The sequence below is a fragment of the Tupaia chinensis genome, unplaced genomic scaffold (genome assembly GCF_000334495.1).
Source record: "Tupaia chinensis unplaced genomic scaffold, TupChi_1.0 Scaffold000340_1, whole genome shotgun sequence".
Lineage (NCBI taxonomy): Eukaryota > Metazoa > Chordata > Mammalia > Scandentia > Tupaiidae > Tupaia > Tupaia belangeri.
This window is the reverse complement of record NW_006159834.1, coordinates 819,926-829,482: the sequence shown is the minus strand read 5'-3', so window position 1 is coordinate 829,482 and position 9,557 is coordinate 819,926. Positions and strand designations below refer to the sequence as shown.

The window sequence follows — 9,557 nt, the reverse complement described above, 5'->3', positions numbered from 1 at the left end:
AGGGTCGACTGCAGTTCAAGTCCAAGTCATGGAGCTAGCAACTTGAAAATATGTCAGGCATATGTGTGTGCATGCCCAAAATCCTAAGAGGAGAATGGAGGAGAATGGATTGCAGTGTGGTCATCCTCCTGAGGGGGATGAGGTGTGATTTCTCACTTTCCTTCTCTCTCTCTCTTTCTCCAACAAGTGCATGCTCCCTATGACCAAAAAAATGGGGGGATCACAATGTGACCACCCCCCGCAGGGGAATGTGTGCTCTCTCAGTGTCATATGTGCCCTCTGGTAATAAAAAAAATTTAATTCTAGAGCAGCTCTATGGAATTGGTATTACTATTACCTTGATGTTACCAATGACACATGTGCTAAAGGACACATGAATAGTACATGCAGAGCCACGGGAGAGGCAGAGACAGAGAGAGGAAGGAATTAAGAAGAGTCTGGAGAACAGGATCCATTGCAAGATGTTAAAAACCATTCTCTCTGCATGGGATCAGGAGTATTGTTTTCTTCTTTTCTGTGAGCCTGAGTTGCTTTCATAATTAGTCTATCTTCGTCTCTCAGATACCCTTCCTTCTCCTGATCCTTTCCAAGATGGCCTCTTACATATGGGAGAGAAATCTGGCTCCCGTCATCCCATGGTTGGTGGATCCATAGAAGAAACTTGAAACCGTGTCCTGGAGACCTGGCCACCTTGCCGGCTCTGCAGCAGAGTGCCTGGTCACAGCTGCTCGTTGTTCCGGTGTACACGGTGGTGTGACATGACTTCTTGGATAAATGGGCTTCGGCTGTCCTGAGGTTCTGGGTGCTAGAGCTCCCTGCTTTCAGAGACCTTCTTTTCCCAAGCCCAGGTTCTATGGGCCAATGATGTTCTAAGAACCACAGCTCCCCCTAAATCAGCAGCAGGGCACATCTGCACACATCCCTGCTCTGCGGAGGCTGAGGTGTCACCTCTTGAGTTCGCTCCCTCTAGTGCCTCCAGCCATGTCTCCGAATCTCAGGATCAGTGGCCTATCTGACTTCTCTTGAAGCCTTTCTCCAGCATACTCAGGCAGACAGGCTTCTGGGGGTATCTTCCTCACCACATCCAAAGTCTCCCTTCTCCCCCTTAGTCTACCCACTTCTTCCTTCTGTTAGATCAGGACTTTCCTTAAATAAATCTTTGGAAACAAGTGCACCATGCCTGTCTCTTCATATGCAAAGTTGAAAACACAGAAATTTCATATTTTTATTTCTTCAAAATGCCTAGTTTTCAAAACTAGTTTTTAAAACTAGGCATCATTGTGAAATCCTATTTTGAATGCCAGAAGAGGAATACAAACCTTTATTCCTCTTTTTTTGTTGCCAAAGGGCACGTGTACTCATCAGAGAGAAAGAAAGAAAGGGAGACAGAGAAAGCATCCCCAATGGGGCATAGTCATGCCACAATCCCTTCTACATCCCCTTGGAATTTGGGGTACACACACACACACAGCTTGTTTCTCAAGCTTCAGGGGCTAGGATTCAAACCGCTCAGTTAGCCATGTGGGATCTAGCTTACTTAACCACTAGGCCCTGGGACTGGTCCTCTCTTTATTTCTCTTGATGCTTCCACTGCAACAACCTGAACTCTTCCTTCATGAATTGGTCAGAGGTGTCAAATAGAGGCCCTTGGAAGCTACAGGGGAGGTCAGATCAAGAACATTGAAAAACTTTGTATTAGGTAGTCATAAAAGTCATGACGTATTTTTTTCTGTATAGAACTACATCATGACTTTTCTGACAACCTGACATCTGTATTTTACTAGCACATCACTAAAGAAAAGATTGAAATTTGGCATAAAAGTTGTGTGGTTATGGGACAGGACATGATGAGGACTTTCAGAGTCACAGAAATTGGGGAAGCTTGAGGAAATTAACCAGATAGTTCATCTTTCTATAAGGCCCTGGGAAAAGGGCACTTTCCCTGAGAGAGCTAAGTAGTGCTGTCTCTGCATGTAAGTCAGAACAGAAAGGCTAATTTGGAAACAGCCATGCAAAAGCACAAGTCAAATACGCAAGGACAATTTGAAAGAAACGTGAATGAAGCCACCCAGGCGTAAGCAAGAAGAACTGAACAAAGGATGATGGTGGGGAAACACACATGACTATTGGTGGTGGAAGTTGCCAGGTAGGGAGAGCTTGAGTTTAGAGGTCAACAGAACGGACTGACCTCCAGCCTTGGTGATCTCTGACTGCCATCAAGCCTTTCTTCCTCTCTCTCACACACCAGTTGGTTTCTTAATTTGAAAGGTGGAGATGATTACACCGAACTCCATGAGTGAGTTACACAGAGAATATCAGATAATGAATGAGAGTACAAAATGTATGTAAGCTCCTGTGTGGCATCGAATAAACACTCAGGAAAACAGCATATAGCACTGTCACACACACATACAGAGCATTGTCACCATTGCTACAAGAAACAGAGCACTAGGCCAGCTGGTGGCATGGTGGGAAAGGTGGCTGAATTTCATGTGGCCAACTGCACAATTCAAGTATGGACCCAGCATCATGAGAAACACCCTGGGAGTGTGTGCAGGTGTGCCCCAAATCCTAAAAGGAGTGAAAGATGGAAGAGAAGGGATTACGGTGTGACTAAGCCCCACAGAAGGGGTGCTTTCTCACTTTCCATCTTGCTCTCTCTGTCTCTCTCAAGCAATCCATGTGCCCTCTGGCAAACAAAACAAAACAAAAACTAACAAGAGAGACATAAAACACAACTGGAAGGGACCAGCAGATGGCATAAGGGTTACATTGCTGGACCCCCTTGTAGTCAACCGTGATTTCAATCCTGGACCCAGGGGCTTAAAAATCATGGTGTGTGTGTGAGTGTGTGTGTGCGCACATTCCCAAAATCCTTGGAGGAGGATGGAGGAAAAGGGATTGCAGCGTAGGCTCCCCGCTGGGGGTTGATTTCTCACTTTCTGTGTCTCTGTCTCACTGGTGAATGGACTCACCCTATAGCAAAAAAATCTCTCTTAAAATAAAATAAATAAAAACAACTAGAAAAAGCTCAGGATGAAGGCCTGGAGAAGGCTTGAAATCATCATCGGAACAATGGTGAGATCCAGGAAAGGAGATGGGAAACGCCAGGCAGAGAACTCGGAGGGGAAATAAAAGGACAACGGGCTCCCTATGGGTATGGAACCAGGCGCGGTGTGAACTGAGAGTGGGCAACACCGAGTTTAGAAAGGTCATCTTGCTTCCTCAGATGAGCCAGAGTGCTGCAACAAGTGAGGAGGCAGAGGAAGAAGAGGAGAAAATACTGCTTTGGCTATATTTAGATTTTACACTGATTAGAATAAGAACCATGAAATCTTAGCCACCTCCTCCACACACACAGCTACAAAATCCAAGACATAGAGCCCTTTCTGAGCACAGGCTATGTTGCAACCTTGGTATTCTCATGTAGCTGCTCCGGGGGTGGGGGTGTCCTGTTCCTCCTTCTTGGTCTCCATTTTCGCCTCTTCCTGTGGGAGAGAGTTTTAACTATCCAAGAGCTCTGTGAGCTGGCCTTACAGCCCAGCAGTTAAGGGAGCTGGATCCCACATGGCCAATTGCAGTTCAAATCTGATGACTTGAAAAAAATTTCAGGTGCAGGACCAGCAGTTAGTGTAATGGCTATGTTGCTGGACTCCCATGTAGTCACCCGGGGTTTGAATCCCGGACCTGGTGTCTTAAACTCATGCTGGGTGCATTTGCGTATATGCTCGAGATCCCAAGAGAAGAATGGAGGAGAAGGAATTGCAGCGTGGCCATCCCCCCCCCTGTGTGTGGGGGGGTGATTTCTCACTTTCTGTCTCTCTCTGTCTTTCTGGTGAGCACAAGCGCCCTATAGCAAAAACCTCTCCAAAAAAAGAAGAAAAAAATTCCAGGTGCATATGCATGCCCAAATCCCAACAGGAGAAATGAAGAAGGGACTGCAGTGTGACCACACCCCATTGTAGGGGTGCTTCCTTGCTCCCCCTCTCTCTCTCTTTCTCTGGCGAGCATGCACCCTCTGAGGATTAAAAAAGAAAACTTTATTAAGCGCTGTGCTAGGGATTGGGCTCTTGCTACAAACTGATGACCAAGATGACTTACCAAGTTGTGGCTGGCGTGCAAAGGAAAAATGGAGGCTGCCACAGGAAGGCTTTCTTTTCCTTTTTAAAACTTTTTCAAACTTTCATGTATTGATTTATGTATTGTGATTTTTCAAACTGCTGGGTCCAGGACTTGAACCGTGGTTGAGAATCCAGTGACTTCACCACCACGCCACCTGCTGGCCTAGGAAGGTCACTCTCACTGAGAGTGCTCCACACCACACAGTATCGCCCCGGAGGGGGGCCCCCTCTTTGCCTCCTGTTTACCCTTGCTACTTCCTGTTGTTTCACTGCATTTGGGATAGGTGGCGCTGTCACTCTTCCTAGCCTGCAGCGTGGTCCTCAGGTGGATGTGCCGCGGAATTGCTGCCAGCCGTGGCGTTCTCTTCCCTAGGGGCCACCGCAACAATGTGACCTGAGAGCAGACTTGCTCGCTGGCGGCTGGCGGTCTCCCTCTCCACCAGGCAACCCACTTTATCTGGGAACATTCTATCCTTGCACGAACACGCTTGCTCACCTTCCCCCACGGCTCAGCATTGTCCGTTCTCACACCATATATAGTTTCCCTGCCGGGTTGCTATAATTACGGCTGACAATGATTTACGATCGATACTATTACTGCTTGCCTGTAATCTTCTTCGTAGGTTTTTGTGGGGAAAAGGGAAGACACTCAAATATCTCACCTCTGTCTCTGCAGATCTGTATGTAAAGAGGACATTTGGGCGAAAACCAATTTTGCACATTTAGAGTACTTGAAAATAAAAGTTTGCATTTCTTATACCATAAAAATTTTCTTCTACCACGATACAACTCGAGAAATTCTTAACTTGGATCATCTACTATGATATAAATATCGTGGCTAAAAGTACAGCGTTGGCTTCATCTATCTCCTTCAGTTCTCAAAACGAACTGTTCATTTAATTAATGCATCATGCCGCCAATTACTGAAAGCACTGGCCAGGCTCAAATCCCCCAAAGAGTTCTGAAATGTGGGGCCAACAATTGGCATCATGGCTATGTCGCTGGACTTCCATGTAGTCCACTGCGGTTCGAGTTCCAGACCCAGTGGCTTAAACTCGCGCCGAGCACATGTGCGTGCGTGTCCCAGATCCCAAAAGGAGAAGGGGTTGTGGCGTGGCCATCCCCACTGGGGGGTGATTTCTCGCTTTCTGTCTCTGTCTCTCTGTCTTTCTGGCCAACGCACGTGCCCTATAGCAAAAAATCTCAAAAAAAAAAAAAAAAATCTGAAATTCAAACATGGCTATGAACCCCCCAAGTCAGATTAATGTATTGGCAAGCCTTATCTGCGTGGCAGTTTTGATCTGTTCTGTTCAACTGGGTTCCACGAAGTGTATGTGCTGTACCAGGCAGGGGGGACAAACATGCCTGCCAACGCCTGGAGGCCTGCCAGGACGACCGGCCCACAGCAGGCAGGCGGGAAGGTCGGCCGCTGGCTGTGTCCATGCCGTGCTCAGCGGAGCTGCTGCGGAGGGTCAGAGGGAGCCCTGGGACGAGCTCAAGGACATGCCGTCTAGAACCAAGATGAGAAAGACACGCATGAGTCGACAGGGCATAAAGGACGCGGGATCCAAATTCCAGCAGAGGACAGAGGCCCAGGGTGTGAAGTGAGTTAGGGACCAGCAGGAAGTGAGGCCAGAGCTTGAGGTTAACCCTAAAACATTATTTACGGTCAGCTATTTTTATCTACAGAAATAGCTATTTTATATGGTTGTACCTAACGAGGGGAGCCAGTTATGAATAACTTTGTATTCATTCCAAGTTGAGGATGCTTACGTTTATCTAATATGGGATGGAAAAAAGTGGAGATTTATTTATTTATTTATTTCTATTTAATTATTTTGCCTGAGGGTGTGTGTACTCACCAGAGGAGAGGGGGAAGGGAGAGGAGGAGAAAGTACCCCCAGGAGGGTGTGGTAGCACAGCCATCGCTTCCAGGATCCTGGCACACATGCGCATGAGCCCAGTGTTTCTCAAGTCCCAGGCTGAGGCTGAAACCATGCGGTTGGCCACGTGGGATCTGGCTGCCATAACCGCCGGACCACAGAACCAGCCCGGAAAACATAGAGTTTTGTTTTAGAGTGTTGCCATAGGGTGGATGCTCTCATCAGAAAGAGACAGAGAGACACAGAGACAGAGAAAGTGAGAAATCACTCTCCAGGGAGGATAGCCACACTGCAATCCCTTCTCGCACATTCTCCTCCCAGGATTCATAGTACACACGCACACATGCCCAGTGTGATGTTCAAGCTGCCTGCCCAGTCTGGGACTCGAACCGTGGAGTTGGCCATATGGGATCCAGTGTATTCACCATCATGCCACCTGGTGGCTCCAGTGCATAGTTTTTAATTTTCTTTTGTTGCTATTATCTCTGAGATAAATTTAAAACTGCTTTTTATCCTGAGGTAAAATGTTGGGTAAGGTTTTATTAAGTATTTATTACAAAAATTCTATGACTAATTATTGTTCCTGAATTCAAACAATTTTATTTTTAGGTGGGAAATACTGTGTACCCTCTCCCTGACACAGCCGTGTGGGCTGGAGGACCATTTCTCCAGGGTAGAGCTGGATCCCTGACTCCCAGAGAGATGACTCTAGGTCAGCTAGAACCATCAGGTCTCTGGGGTGCCTGGACCCGCTCAGCCCCTGCCTCTGCCCCCTCCGCCACTCTCTTCTTTCACACACCTTCCAGTTAATAGACAGCGTGTCGGAAACAGGCCAGGACAGAAAGGGTACATGTCCAGCCTGGAGAGCTGAAGGGAGTGAGGAGTGAGGTGCAGGGTCCAGGACTTGCAGTTCCAACAGGTGCAGGCCACCCTGCTCCCAGCTCAGCCCTCCATCTGATCTGGCTCTTCCATATTTGGGCCTGGACTGCCGCACAGGCTAAGGTGCAAGGCGTGGGGCTCTAAGCCAGGGCAGGCAGCCAACTGGGAAGGCACAGTCTCCTCGTAGCTCGCCAGAAGGATTCGTGAAGAATTAATTAGAGATTGGAATTGAAGAAATGTAAATTGGGTCCCGGTTCATCTGCTGACAAAACTATACTGAAAAAAACTGCATATTCTGGGACCAGCAGATGGCATAATGGTTACATCACGGGACTCCCACATAGGTGTTCCTCCTGGACACAGTGGCTTAAAACTCACGCCGGCGCATGTGCGTGCATTCCCAAGATCCCGAGAGGAGAATGGAGGAGAAGGGATTGTAGCGTGGCCATCCCCCCTGGGGATGATTTCTCGCTTTCTGTCTCTCTGTCTTTCTCTGTCTCTCTGGCAAGCCCACGGACCCTATAGCAAAAATCTCCCTCTAAAAACAACAAAACAGGGACCAGCAGTTAGCGTAATGGCTATGTCGCTGGACTCTTATGTAGTCGACTGCAGTTCGAGTCCTGGATCTGGTGGCTTACACTCACGCCGGGCATGTGTGCATGTGTGCACAAGATTCCAAGAGGACAATGGAGGAGAAAAGGTTACGGCGTGACCATCCTCCCTGGGGGGTGATTTCTTGCTTTCTGTCTCTCTATCTTTCTCTGTCTCTCTGGTGAGCTCATGTGCCCTATAGCAAAAATCTCTCTAAAAACAACAAAACAAAACAAAAATTGCACATTCTTCAGTGTGTATTCTAGATCAATGCATTGAATATAGAAACACAAATAATGAACACCATGCTTTTTAGTTTTTAAGCTTATTTATTCTTTCCATGGGTGATAGACATAGACAGCACTTATAAAAAGTGTTTTGGTGTCACGATGCCCCTTTGCCTTAGCCAATCCCACATCATGGGTACTCGCATGGCTGGCTTGTTCCAGAAGGTCTCAGGACATGAACATGGACCCTTCCCACACAGGTCAGCCTCACGGGCATTGGATTATGCTGCCACAGACAGTCATTCTTTTAAGGGGAAAAAAAGTAATAAAAGATAAACTTGTTTACAAGAGAAAAACAAATCAAAACATTTTTGTGTGTTGTTTGAAATAGTCCACAATAATGTGTATCTGTTCATTTAAGTCATTTAGCACTTTGCCTAAAAAAGAAAAGGACCAGCCGGAGTGCAAAATGTTTACAATCTTCAGTGAAACTGTTCTTATCACTAATTTGTACCTGTAAGTTATTGTTATAAATATCATCTGTATTTTCAATGCATGTAAAATTGCAACTGAAATTTATTTTGCAATATTTTCTGAATGAACTGAATAACATTTCTGTTGAAGGGAAAAAAAAGGATGACAAAGGGGTAGTGAGTAGTCACAAATGAAGAGGGAGGGTTATTTTATAAAGAGATGAGAGCCTTACACCAAGGTGTTTAAAAGAGTTAGGTATGGGCCCAGCGCTGGTGTGGTGGTTAAGTGGCTAGATCCCCTGTGGCAGAATGTGCAATTCGACTCCCATGACATTTGAGTCCTGGATCCAGTGGCTTGAAAATCATGCCAGGCGCATGTGCGTGTATGCCCAAAATCCCGACAGGAGAATGGAAGAGAAAGGATTGTGGTGGAGCCTTCTCCCTATGGGAGTGCTTGCTCACTTTCCCCCTGCCTCTCTCCGTGGAGAGTGCATGCACTATTGAGAAAATAAATTACAATAAATAAGTAAAAGCATTGGGTAAATTTCCCAGTGTGTTAAATTTAGACTTATTTATAAATCACATGAAAAGGGGGAAAAAAGTGCGAAAGACGAAAATAGAACAAAGTTATAAGAAGCTGACTCATTTTAACTTTTTGAAAACGTATCAACCGGCTTCCTGGCATTCCAGGGACCAAGACTGATCCTCGCATGAGGCAGATCCAGATCATGCCCGGCATGGTGAAGCAATTGGTCAAAGAAAAAGCGATGTATGAAAAAGAAGCAAAACAACAAGAAGAAAAGATGGGAAAAAATGAGAGCTGAAGATGGGGAAAATTATGCCATTAAAAAGCAGGCAGAGATCCTCCAAGAGTCCCAGACAATGACCCCAGATTGCCAGCGCAGATTGGAAGTGGCATATATGGATCTCCAGCAGATATTAGAAAATGAAAAAGATTTGGAAGAAGCTGAAGAATGTAAAGAAGCACGTTTAGTACTGGATTCAGTGAAGTTAGAAGCCTGAAACTTTTCTGTACAGGCTGTTTTTTGCATTAAATCTTGGGGTCCATTCTACAATTCATTATTTTGACCACAGCTATGTGTTCAAGTAGTATGAGAATGTAATTCTTTGTATGCCATTCATATATCCTCCTTTGCATATTTAATGTGTCAAATAAATGAGTTTGTCTTAAAAAAAAAAGTATCAATCACTTTCTCTTGTGAACCCCAAGTTCCACTTTACATTAGCCATGTTGATATTCTGTATGCGAAAGGAAATCATACAGGAGGTTAATTTAGACCTGAGGGCAGTCGTAGTATCATACTGTATTTCTCAGATCCTTCCAGAACTGCTCACTGTGTGCCAGAAGGAAACTCTGAAGAA

At 45.9% G+C, this 9,557-nt stretch overlaps 1 pseudogene; it reads left to right on the top strand.

Annotated features, from left to right (window-relative positions):
- LOC102492836 (tubulin-specific chaperone A pseudogene) overlaps nt 1-9,207 on the top strand; it is a 14,955-nt pseudogene extending 5,748 nt beyond the window's left edge.
- The last annotated feature ends 350 nt before the right edge of the window (nt 9,208-9,557 follow it).